Here is a 12,256-nt window from a genome sequence, read left to right on the forward strand (position 1 = left end):
CTCCAGGTAGACCTACCCATAATTTCCTCCAGGTAGACCTACCCATTATTTCCTCCAGGTAGGCCTACCTATCATTACCTCCAGGTAGGCCTACCCATTATTTCCTCCAGGTAGACCTACCCATTATTTCCTCCAGGTAGACCTACCCATTATTTCCTCCAGGTAGGCCTACCCATTATTTCGATCCAAGACTAATATGCAATTAATTACAATGTGCATGTGTGACAGGCCACCTCTTTGTACTTGCAATTTCCTTGGCACCATACAGTATATCAAAGACACATCACATCTTTAATAAACCATTACATTTAAGAGGATAAATCTCATGTCCTATTATTAGCGCTTTATGAGCCATATTTATTGCACGAGGCCAAGGCCGGAAGTGAAAATGCCACTGAGTGGCGCCAAATCATCATAGCCCGTATTTTCCCGGGCTCACTGGTAATGTAGCTTGAAATAATACACTTGTCTCAGGTGCGTGTCCTCCTCTGCCTGCCGTTGCTAACGCTCCGGAGTGGACCCCTCATCTCAAATGCGTCGTCTGGACCGTGAAGAGACATAGTCTACACACAACACATGAACGAAACAATACTGGATGAACTGCAATAAGAACAATCTGTTCTGTAGAAACAATGATTGACTATCAGTCGTTGCTTTCAAGCTCTCTTGCTTTTGCGGTTGGGAAGTTGTGAAAAAACGCTAAAGGACCAGGAACTTTAGAAGACTTCAGAGTTGCTATATATGCAGTCGACCGATTAATCCGGGAGCCCGGTCGAGTTTGAAAGTCTATGCAATAGGCTACATTTTCTTTTGACATCTTTTGACTCAGGGATTTGGCGTTTTGAAAGCTTGATGTCTACACATTTTTCCTAGGTTATGTTTTGTCGTGGTGGGCACATTCACGGGCTAAAGGAAATTGTATTTCTTTAACATTACCCTGTTTTTGTTTTTGAAAATGGAGAGCAAATGAGAGGGGCATTTCCCGGGATTAATTGACAGCACAACGACAGGTAGGTTTAACGATTTTTTTAACAATAGGCTACATAATTTCATCACGTCTAAATCACTTGGTATTTTTATACATCGAAATTATTAACGCTTATTGTGTGAGCATAACACGTCCGCGCACTGTATGGAATAGCCTTCATCAATCACATTCTGTGGACTTAATATATGAATTTACAGCGATTTCTACAGACTTAAAAATTTGACTTTGTTACATACTGAACAATCTATCCGATGTTCAAATACCCTTTTGTGGTAATTATTATTTTTGTTTACGAAAACTATAATTTTACATGTGTGCTTCATTTGTGATATGGATAGATGCATGCAAACCATTATCTTAGATGGAGATGCAAACCAATACAATCCCAATAAATAATGGCTGATGACTAAAGCGTTCACGTGTGTCTAAACATGTTATCTACAGAGTGTTGGGTATTGGTTTCTTCTCTTTATCATGTGTGTAAAACACCGTGTTCCTTATGGGTATCTGCATATTAGCCCACAGAATCTGCATCAAAAGTTGGCACACGAGGTTATGAATGAGATCCATATGAACATAGGCCTAATATTCAATGATGCTGTAAATTAGTTGTGATGGGTTTCATTTCAATAATAAAATGAGAAGAAACATTAAATAATTGTATCCAGTGTATATCACAGTTCCTGGTGCAGCTCAGATACAGGTCTGTGAGTGGATAACTTCTCTCATAATGTGAATCCCATAACTGAGGGCATTTTGAAGAAATTCTAATAATGAAAGCATGCAATGGTAGACCCCCCCCCCCCCCCTCTCTCTCTCTCTCTCTCTCACACACACACACACACACACACAGACTGTTTTATGTACCCCTCATTGTAGGCCTATATAATATACTGTATATTGCTGCATGATGGAGTGGTGAATGGCGGAGACCCTTAATCGCATACTCAACTGTAATCACATGGATGTGTGATGTATTGCCTTTAATCTGTCTGTCCTGTTTGGGTGCAGCACCATTTTTCTGGTGCAGTTCAGGGAATATTTCACACTAATGTTTGCTTCAATGAATCAGCTTAACAAAAAATATACATGACTTGTATGACTAATAACTTAGTTTTTTTAAACATTAAACTCAAAACGAAGTCTTTGATTAATTCAAAAATGAAGTCTTTGATCAATTCAAAAATCAAGTCTTTGATCAATTCACAATCAAGTCTGTTTCTCAGAAGTTATTATCTAAACAATCTGTGTGTTGACAACTAGGAAAAGATGAGCTCTCAATGCTAAGACAATGCACATTGGAGGAGGCAGTGGATTTGACTATTCACATTATGGGATCTGTCTTTTAAATGTGACTTTTTCTGTTTACTCTCAATGCTCCAACAAATCAGGTGTCTGATGAAGGAGACAGAGAAACAGTGGATTTGTGATTTGGGGAAACAAACACTGTCCTCGTAGGAAATCAGCCTTGCTTTTCCTTGTCTGCCACTGTAGATATTTATGCTTATGCCACACACCACCACAGCACAGTGGTGCATATTCCTTCTTCTGTTCTCTCTCTCTCTCTCTCTCTCTCTCTCTCTCTCTCTCTTCCTCCCTCCTTCTTCAACACCCTCAGCTCTTTATCTTCGTCTGACTATATGATCCTTCCTGGTTCTCCTTTCTTTCATCTGTCCTTCATCCCCCTGATATGCATTGTGTGGTCAGCTGTTTTTCTGCAATTAGTGCTATCATCGCATTTCATCCTGCGGAACACTGATGGTAATAACCTTATGGATCTTACTGCGTGGCGACGATACAGCTCTGCTGTGATTAATTGAAGTCCCTCCAGAGAGTCAGAGGAGGGTTAGATCTTCCCTTTCACACCCACTGACAGGCAACCCATTACAGTGTTTTATAGATTGCCGTCAGTAGCCCCCCGGAGCTGCTTGTTCTGAGGGGGGTTTATTGGGCTGTGTTATTGGTAGGTATTGCTGACAGATGGAGCAAAGGCCACATTGGGATTATTTGGGCGTCAGTGCCTGTGACAGTTAAACTGGATGTAAACGATGGTGGACAATTCATGAGAATGTATTGGGGTGGAGGGTTGAGGGTTAGGTTGGTAGGTTGAGGGTTTGGATGGTAGGTTGAGGGTTAGGATGGTGTGTTGAGGGTTAGGATGGTGTGTTGAGGGTTTGGATGGTGAGTGGAGGGTTAGGATGTTGGGTTTGGATGGTAGGTTGAGGGTTTGGATGGTTGGTGGGGGGTTATATTTGATTTTATTTCACCTTCATTTAACCAGGTGGGCTAGAGAACAAGTTCTCATTTGCAACTGCGACCTGGCCACCATAAAGCAAAGCAGTTCGACACATACACAGAGAGTTACACATGGAATAAACAATCATACAATCAAAAATACAGTATAAAAATCTATATACAGCATGTGCAATTGAGGTAGGATTAGAGAGTTAAGGCAATAAATAGGCCATGGTGGCGAAGTAATTACAATATAGCAATTACACATTGGAATGGTAGATGTGCAGAAGATGAATGTGCAAGTAGAGATACTGGGGTGCAAAGGAGAAAGATAAATAAATACATACAGTATGGGGATGAGGTAGATTGGATGAGCTATTTACAGATGAGCAATGTACAGGTTCAGTGATCTGTGAGCTGCCAATGACAGCTGGTGCTTAAAGCTAGTGAGGAGGTAAGAGTCTCCAGCGTCAGTGATTTTTGCAGTTCGTTCCAGTCACTGGCAGCAGAGAACTGGATGGAGAGGCGGCCGAAGGAAGAATTGGCTTTGGGGGTGACCAGTGAGATGTACCTGCTGTAGCGCGTGCTACGAGTGGGTGCTGCTATGGTGACCAGTGAGCTGAGATAATGCAGGGCTTTACCTAGCACAGACTTGTAGATGACCTGGAGCCAGTGGGTTTGGCGACGAGTATGAAGCGAGGGCCAGCCAACGAGAGCATGCATGTCGCAGTGGTGGGTGGTGTAAGGGGCTTTGGTGACAAAACGGATTGCACTGTGGTAGACTGCATCCAATTTGTTGAGTAGAGCGTTGGAGGCTATTTTGTCAATTACATCGCTGAAGTCGAGGATCGGTAGGATAGTCAGTTTTACGAGGGTATGTTTGGCAGCATGAGTGAAGGATGCTTTGTTGCGGAATCGGCAGCCAATTCTAGATTTAATTTTGGATTGGAGATGTTTAATGTGAGTCTGGAACGAGAGTTTACAGTCTTACCAGACACCTAGGTATTTGTAGTTATTCTAAGTCAGAACCATCCAGAGTAGTGATGTTGGACGGACGGGCAGGTGCGGGCAGCGATCGGTTGAACAGCATGCATTTAGTTTTACTTGCACGTGAGAGCAGTTGGAGTCCACGGAAGGAGAGTTGTATGGCATTGAAGCTCATCTGGAGGTTAGTTAACACAGTGTCCAAAGTAGGGCCAGAGGTATACAGAATGGTGTCGTCTGCGTAGAGGTAGATCAATGAATCACCAGCAGCAAGAGCGACATCATTGATGTATACAGAGAAGAGAGTCGGCCCGAGAATTGAACCCTGTGACAACCCCATAGAGACTGCCAGAGGTTCAGACAACAGGCCCTCCGATTTGACATACTGAGTATAGGGTTAGGATGGTGGTTTCAGGATTAGGATTTTGGGGGAGGGTTAGGATGGTGGGTGGAAGGTTAGGATGGTGGGTGGAGGTTTAGGAGGATGGGTGTCATGTTAGGATGGTGGGTTGAGGGTTTGGATGGATGGTAGAGGGTTCGAATGGTGGGTTCGGATTGTGGGTGGAGGGTTAGAATGGTGGGTGGAAGGTTAGGGTGGTGGATGGAGTTTGGAAGGTTAGGATCCTTTGTGGAGTGTTAGAATGGTGGGTTGAGGGTTTGGAGGATGGTGGGTGGAAGGTTAGAATTGTAGGTGGAGGGTGGAGGGTTAGGATGGTGTGTGGAGAGTTAGGATGGTGGGTTGAGGGTTTGTATGTTTGGTGGAGGGTTAGGATGGTGAATGGAGGCTTAGTATGGTTGGTGGACGGTTAGGATGGTGAGTGGAAGGTTAGGAATGTTGGTGGAGTGTTTGGATGGTAGGTTGAGGGTTTGGATTGTAGTTTGAGGATTTGGATGGTGGGTTGAGGGTTAGGATGGTGGGTGGAGGGTTAGGATCGAGGGTTGAGGGTTAGGATGGTGGATGGAGGTTTAGGATGGTTTGTTGAGTTTTAGGATGGTGGGTGGAGGGTTAGGATGGTGGTTGGAGGGTTAGGATGGTGGGTGGAGGGTTAGGATCGAGGGTTGAGGGTTAGGATGGTGGATGGAGGTTTAGGATGGTTTGTTGAGTTTTAGGATGGTGGGTGGAGGGTTAGGATGGTGGTTGGAGGGTTAGGATGGTGGGTGTGAGGTAAGGTGGTCTATGAAAGGCTTTGATCCAATTCGACCCCCCAATTGTCCTGTAATCATGGTCAAATTAGGACACCTATGTTTGTGCAATTTGTTTCAAATCTGCACTAGCTCGACGTGTGATGAAAGTGTTTGACAGTGGAGATGATTGCACTGCAACTCGGTGCAGTGTTGTAATTGTTAGTGCTTACGTGTAGATCAGAGTTCATCAACTAGGTTCGGCTTCGGGCCAAATTTTCTCTGAGCTAATAGTCGGCGGGCCAGAACATAATTAGCATGTAAAAATAGCACAATTAATATAAATTCAGTGACAATAACATCTAATTATGCCCCTAACATTTCTAATTTCGCTATTCAATTATTACTTTTTCTCTATTTCTCTGTAGGTTGATTGTTTGGGAAAAACAGTTCTGAGTAGCCTACTGTAGTCTACACACCTTTTTTAATGTCAACGTACGTTCAGAACAATTAGCTCGATAGCAAGAGAAAATGTTGCTCTCAAAAACGATCAAAAGAAAAGTGGATGATGAAAATCGAAGTTTCGGGAAGTAAAGGACAGGGAGATACAGTGCCTTGCGAAAGTATTCGGCCCCCTTGAACTTTGCGACCTTTTGCCACATTTCAGGCTTCAAACATAAAAATATAAAACTGTATTTTTTTGTGAAGAATCAACAACAAGTGGGACACAATCATGAAGTGGAACGACATTTATTGGATATTTCAAACTTTTTTAACAAATCAAAAACTGAAAAATTGGGCGTGCAAAATTATTCAGCCCTCTTAAGTTAATACTTTGTAGCGCCACCTTTTGCTGCGATTACAGCTGTAAGTCGCTTGGGGTATGTCTCTATCAGTTTTGCACATCGAGAGACTGAAATTTTTTCCAATTCCTCCTTGCAAAACAGCTCGAGCTCAGTGAGGTTGGATGGAGAGCATTTGTGAACAGCAGTTTTCAGTTCTTTCCACAGATTCTCGATTGGATTCAGGTCTGGACTTTGACTTGGCCATTCTAACACCTGGATATGTTTATTTTTGAACCATTCCATTGTAGATTTTGCTTAATGTTTTGGATCATTGTCTTGTTGGAAGACAAATCTCCGTCCCAGTCTCAGGTCTTTTGCAGACTCCATCAGGTTTTCTTCCAGAATGGTCCTGTATTTGGCTCCATCCATCTTCCCATCAATTTTAACCATCTTCCCTGTCCCTGCTGAAGAAAAGCAAGCCCAAACCATGATGCTGCCACCACCATGTTTGACAGTGGGGATGGTGTGTTCAGGGTGATGAGCTGTGTTGCTTTTACGCCAAACATAATGTTTTGCATTGTTGCCAAAAAGTTCAATTTTGGTTTCATCTGACCAGAGCACCTTCATCCACATGTTTGGTGTTTCTCCCAGGTGGCTTGCGGCAAACTTTAAACGACACTTTTTATGGATATCTTTAAGAAATGGCTTTCTTCTTGCCACTCTTCCATAAAGGCCAGATTTGTGCAATATACGACTGATTTTTGTCCTATGGACAGAGTCTCCCACCTCAGCTGTAGATCTCTGCAGTTCATCCAGAGTGATCATGGGCCTCTTGGCTGCATCTCTGATAAGTCTTCTCCTTGTATGAGCTGAAAGTTTAGAGGGACGGCCAGGTCTTGGTAGATTTGCAGTGGTCTGATACTCCTTCCATTTCAATATTATCGCTTGCACAGTGCTCCTTGGGATGTTTAAAGCTTGGGAAATCTTTTTGTATCCAAATCCGGCTTTAAACTTCTTCACAACAGTATCTCGGACCTGCCTGGTGTGTTCCTTGTTCTTCATGATGCTCTCTGCGCTTTTAACGGACCTCTGAGACTATCACAGTGCAGGTGCATTTATACGGAGACTTGATTACACACAGGTGGATTGTATTTATCATCATTAGTCATTTAGGTCAACATTGGATCATTCAGAGATCCTCACTGAACTTCTGGAGAGAGTTTGCTGCACTGAAAGTAAAGGGGCTGAATAATTTTGCACGCCCAATTTTTCAGTTTTTGATTTGTTAAAAAAGTTTGAAATATCCAATAAATGTCGTTCCACTTCATGATTGTGTCCCACTTGTTGTTGATTCTTCACAAAAAAATACAGTTTTATATCTTTATGTTTGAAGCCTGAAATGTGGCAAAGTTCAAGGGGGCCGAATACTTTCGCAAGGCACTGTATGTGTTTATCTCAACATCTTTCTCCAATGCCAATCCAGTGTGTCTTATTTACAATGACAATGTCGCTGTTTGCAAATAATTAAATCTCAGACGGCATTATGAATCTAAGCATGGTACTATCAAAGTGGCCTTCCCGCCCCAGACAGAGGCCTGACGCAAAAAAATGTAAGCATTGACTGCAAGCTACACACATGGAAGCAGAATCCTCCTTCGTGGCCTGACCCAAGAACAGATGGTCACAAGTGCCATCATAAAAGCATCCTGGGTTATAACCAATCACAACATGTTCATCACAGACGCGGATATATTTAAAAAGTGCATGGTGACAGTTTTGGAGGAATTGGCTACCGACAAGTCTATGGAAAGCATAATTGCGTCTGTCAAACAGGTGCCCCTGTCTGCGTCAATAGCCACCTTTATGCTCTAGCGGATCACCTGCATAGGATTGTTCTAGAGGGGCTCAGTCATGTTGAGCATTTTTCCCTGGCTATTGATGAGAGTACTGACAACACCGATGTAGCACAGTTGTGTGTATATGTCTGTTATTTTCAGGGAAATTACTTTATAAAAGAGCTACTGGCACTGATTCCCCTCGAAGGACACATATTCACAAATCTGGAAGAATTGTGTACGCAGCATGGCTTGTCATTCAAAAAAGTCCACTTTGTTGTCACCGACGGGGCTCCTGCTATGGTGGGCAGATACAGGGGCCTGGAAATCGCCCCACAAATGAATGGCTTGCATTGTCTCATCCATCAGAGTGTGCTGTGTGCCAGACTAAACAGTGAGCTAAGAGATGTGATGGATAAAGTAATGTGCATAATCAACTTTGTCAGGGGGACGTCAAGCAACACGACACCATCTTTTCTGCAAGCTTGTGACAGAGTCAGAGGAGGCCACCCTCGATGATCTCCTGCTTCACAACACCATCTTTTCTGCAAGCTTGTGACAGATTCAGAGGAGGCCACCCTCGATGATATCCTGCTTCACAACACCATCTTTTCTGCAAGCTTGTGACAGAGTCAGAGGAGGCCACCCTCGATGATATCCTGCTTCACAACACCATCTTTTCTGCAAGCTTGTGACAGAGTCAGAGGAGGCCACGCTCGATGATCTCCTGCTTCACAACAACGTGCTCTGGCTGAGTAAAGGAAAGCTCTATTTGGCTGACATATTCTAGTTAAATCTGCAGTTACAAGGAAGAGGGACAACAGTAATGGATGTGGTGGAAAAACTTGAGGCCTTTACTTGAGTTGAGTTCTTCGATTTGGACTTGTCATCTGGAAGGCTACTGCACTTCAGCACACTGAAGAAACGACAGGCAGAGGGACCAGGCCGAAGCATTGTCACAGAGGTGATGGAAGATTTCATCAAGCAGCTGAGGGACACCTTCTCCACCAGATTTAAAGACTACAGCATGCACAAGGATATCATTGTGTTTGTACATGATCCTTTCATAGTCCGCCCAGGTGGAGAATTCTCCTCCCTTGCTAAGAAAACGATACCCTCGCTGGATGAGGCCGCAATTCAAACTGAACTGATTGAACTCCAGACATCGAGCCCAATCAGGGATGCGCTCAGGAGTGCTAAATCCTTGTGTGCGTTTTGGGTGTCATGCTCAGAGGAATACAGCACAATAAAGTAACTAGCATTTTATGTTCTAACAAAGTTAGGATCGACTTACACCTGTGAGTCCTCCTTTTCCAACATGACTTACGACAGGAACTGGCTTTCACAAAGGTTAATCGAGGACTGTCTGAACATCAAAACCACATCCCTCTCACCACACATCCACAAGATCCTGTCCGAGGGGAAATGCAACATTTCCCATTAAGTAAGTAACTTAGTATTTAATAAATAGTTAAAGGTTACTAACATTATTGTGATTATTATTATTTTTATTAGTGCTTATCCAGCAATATTTAGGTCTCATGCTGACAGTATTTTCTGTTTGTTTTGTCATTACAGGAGCAGGTTATCCCGAGACTCCCGATACAGACATTCAGACACAAACATCGCCTTTTTTTCTTTAAATGATTGTTTTATGTAGGATACTACATTCTTGGCCAGTTGCAGTTGTAAGTAGGTCTAATAAAAAATAAAACACTTCTATTAGGCCATTTTCTTTTCTAGTGAAAGATGCTGTTAAGCCACATAGCGTACCTCAGAAGTTAAGTTATTTTATATGGGCCTTGGTTCAGAAATAATAAACTCCAATTAAGCCCTCTTGTTGTTTGTAAAGTCAAATTAAAATTAAGATTAATGTTGAAATGAATTATTCGACTGGTGTAGCTTTTCTCCATCTGTTGCTGGGCAGTTGGGCTCCATCTGTTTTCAGCAGCAGGCACTGTTCACCTTCTATTGATTGCTCTGTGGTTGCAGCTTTACGTTTCAGCACCACAAAATGGTCCGCTGCCTGCTTTATTAGTTGACTGTGTCCTGCATTCTCTCTCCGATTTTAATTAAGTTAAAATGTAACTTCTGCATTATTTAGGTAGGGTTACTTCCTTCTTGGTACATTGCATTTGGGACTTTTTGCATCTCAGGTCCAAGATAATATACAGTTTAACTTCTTAAGGATCGGAGGCGGTATTTTCACGTCCAAGATAATATACAGTTTAAGTCAGAAGTTTACATACACCTTAGCCGAATACATTGAAACTCAGTTTTTCACAATTACTAACATTTTCTACAGTTCTATTTTTGTTTCATCAGACCACAGGACATTTCTCCAAAAAGTACGATCTTTGTCCCCATGTGCAGTTGCAACCCGTAGTCTGGCTTTTTATGGCGGTTTTGGAGCAGTGGCTTCTTCCTTGCTGAGCGGCCTTTCAGGTTATGTCGATATAGGACTAGTTTTACTATGGATATATATAGTTTTGTACTTATTTGTACCTCCAGCATCTTCACAAGGTCCTTTGCTGCTGTTCTGGGATTGATTTGCATTTTTCACACCAAAGTACGTTCATCTCTAGGAGACACTCCTTCCTGAGTGGTATGATGGCTGCGTGGTGCCATGGTGTTTATACTTGTGTACTGTTGTTTGTACAGATGAATGTGGTACCTTCAGGCATTTTGAAGGGACCAAAATGAGGTCTTGACTGATTTATTTTGATTTTCCTATGATGTCAAGCAAAGATACACTGAGTTTGAAGGTAGGCTTTGAAATACATCCACAGGTACACCTCCAGTTGACTCAAATGATGTCAATTAGCCTATCAGAAGCTTCTAAAGCCATGACATCATCTTCTGGAATTTGCCAAGCTGCTTAAAGGCACAGTCAACTTAGTTTATGTAAACTTCTGACACACTGTTATTGTGGTACAGTGAATTATAAGTGAAATAATCTGTGTGCAAACAATTGTTGGGAAAATGACTTGTGTCGTGCACAAAGTAGACTTGCCAAAACTATAGTTTGTTAACAAGACATTTGTGGAGTGGTTGAAAAACAAGTTTTAATGACTCTAACCTAAGTGTATGTAACCTTCCGACTTCAACTCTCTATATATATTTTTTTTATTAAACAAATATTCCTAATTAATTTGTGGGGCTTTGCGGGTCCAAATAATACTGCTGGCGGGCCAGATTTAGCCCACATGCCAGCAGTTGGGGAACCTTGCTGTAGAGCGTAGTGACCAAGTCTGTTCTACAATATGAAGCAGCAGTACTAACAGAAGGAAAGAAGGTGGCTCTCACAGACCCATTTCATCTGTGTCTATCCAGTGTGCGACAATAAAACATGTTCTTATTTGTTTCTCTTTCTCGATCTCTCATTCTCTGACCTAATATTGTCCTGGTGCTGAAAGAGACATTGTGGTGGAGCGATACACCAGCCAGCAGGATATGTTCAGGGTTTTGTAATTTGAAAATAAAAGCTGTCACATTGGCAACAAAGAGAGGAGTCTGAGCGTGGCAGGCCAACAGTGCTGGATCTGTGAACACTTGATATGCATAAGACAGCAGGTGATTTCTAGAAGAAGAGAACATTGGGGATAAGAGGCTTGTGTCTAGTTTTAAGGAGCAACCCCTAGGCAGTATTTGTGCTCTGTGCTAGCTCTTGGCTGTCAGATCAATATGAAAAGGCAGTTTGCATGCATGAGACAAGCAAAATATGTATTTTACATTTTATTTGAAGTCCAGTTTGAAATTGTACTGTTAGCTTACTAAAGCATACTCGTACATACTCAGGCATACTCGCACATACTCAGGCATACTCGCACATACTCAGGCATACTCGCACATACTCAGGCATTCGCAATTATACGCAAGCATACTCGTACATACTCAGGCATACTCGCACATACTCAGGCATACTCGTACATACTCGGGCATACTCGTACATACTCAGACATACTCGTACATACTCAGGCATACTCGTACATACTCAGGCATACTTGTACATACTCAGGCATACTCGTACATACTCAGGCATACTCGCACATACTCAGGCATACTCGCACATACTCAGGCATACTCGCACATACTCAGGCATACTCGTACATACTCAGGCATACTCACACATACTCAGGCATACTTGGGAATACTCAGGTATACTCAGACATACTCAGGCATACTTGGGAATACTCAGGTATACTCAGACATACTCAGGCATACTCAATTATACTCAGGCATACTCGTACATACTCAGGCATACTCGTACATACTCAGGCATACTCGTACATACTCAGACATACTCG

General features: G+C 42.5%; 1 protein-coding gene across 1 annotated transcript in view; it reads left to right on the forward strand.

Moving 5' to 3' along the window:
• The first annotated feature begins 476 nt into the window (after positions 1–476).
• Positions 477–12,256, forward strand: part of LOC110494696 (chemokine-like protein TAFA-2) — a 169,974-nt gene continuing 158,194 nt past the window's right edge. The window contains exon 1 of the mRNA XM_021569989.2: positions 477–1,010. The gene's annotated coding sequence lies outside the window, so the exon portion shown is untranslated. The remainder of the gene's footprint in view (positions 1,011–12,256) is intronic.

This window comes from Oncorhynchus mykiss, chromosome 17 (assembly GCF_013265735.2).
Source record: "Oncorhynchus mykiss isolate Arlee chromosome 17, USDA_OmykA_1.1, whole genome shotgun sequence".
NCBI classification, from domain to species: Eukaryota; Metazoa; Chordata; class Actinopteri; order Salmoniformes; family Salmonidae; genus Oncorhynchus; species Oncorhynchus mykiss.